The sequence below is a fragment of the Pteropus vampyrus genome, unplaced genomic scaffold (genome assembly GCF_000151845.1).
Source record: "Pteropus vampyrus isolate Shadow unplaced genomic scaffold, Pvam_2.0 Scaffold4, whole genome shotgun sequence".
In the NCBI taxonomy this organism is placed as follows: domain Eukaryota; kingdom Metazoa; phylum Chordata; class Mammalia; order Chiroptera; family Pteropodidae; genus Pteropus; species Pteropus vampyrus.
The window spans coordinates 16,158,435-16,159,853 of record NW_011888785.1 but is presented as its reverse complement, the minus strand read 5'-3'; positions in this window follow the sequence as shown (position 1 = coordinate 16,159,853).

The following is a 1,419-nucleotide window of genomic DNA, read 5'->3' as shown; positions in this document are numbered from 1 at the left end:
TTCAGCAATACATTTAAAAGATCACATACCATGATCAAGTTGGATTTATTCATGAGATGCAAGTTTGGTTCAATATTTGCAAATCAATTACTGTGATACACCACATCAACAAAATGAAAGATAAAAATAATATGATCATATCAATAGATGCAGAAAAAGCATTTGACAAAATCCAGCATCTATTTATGATAAAAACTCTTAGCAAAATGGGAATAGAGGAAACATGCCTCAACATAATAAAGGCCATATGTGACAAACCAACAGCTAACATACTCAATGGGGAAAAAGCCAAAAGCGTTTTCCCTAAGATCAGGAACAAGACAAGGATGTCCACTTTTACCACTTTTATTCCACTTAGTATTGGAAGTCCTAGTTACAGCAATCAGACTTAAAAAAATAAAAATAAAGAAATAAAAGGCATCTAAATTGGAAAGGAAGAAGTAAAACTCATTATTTGCAGATGACATGATACTATATATAGAGAGAAGCCTAAAGATTCTACCAAAAAACTGTTAGAACTGATAAATGAATTTAATAAAGTAGTAGAATACAAAATTAATATTTGGAAATACAAAATACAGAATACAAAATTAATACTTGTGCATATTTACACACTGATAATGAACTATCGGAAAAAGAAATTAAGAAAACAATCTCATTTACAATTGCATCAAAAACAATAAAATATCTAGGAGATGAAAGACCTGTACTCAAAAATTTATAAGTCATTGAAGAAATTGAAGAAGATACAAATAAATGAAAACATATACCATGCGATTGGATAGAAAGAATTAACATTGTTAAAATGTCTATACTACTCAAAGCAATCTATAGATTCAATACAATCCTTATCAAATACCTTTTTCACAGAACTAGAACAAATAATCCAAAAATTAATATGAAACCATGAAAGACTCCGTATATGCACGCAGTCTTGAGAAAGAACAAAGTTGGAGGTATCATGCTACCTAATATCAAATTATACTACAAGCCCATAGTAATCATGGTACCGGTACAAAAAAAGAAACATAGGTCAATGGAACAAAGTAGAGAGTGCTAAAATAAAGCCATGCCTATATGGTCATCTAATCTATGACAAAGGAGGCAAGAATATACAATGAGATAAAGATAGTGTATTCAATAAATAGTGTTGGGAAAACTAGACAGATACATGCAAAAAAATGAAACCAGACCACATTCTTACACCATATACAATAATAAACTCTATATGAATGAAAAACTTAAATGTAGGACCTGAAACCACAAAAATCCTAGAAGAAAACATAGGCAGTAAACTCTCTGACTTTACTCTTAGTAATATATTTTCTGATTTATCTCCTCAGGCAAGGGAAACAAACAAAATAAATAAAGAATGAAACTACATCAAACTAAAAAGGTTTTGCACAGAAAAAAAAAAAA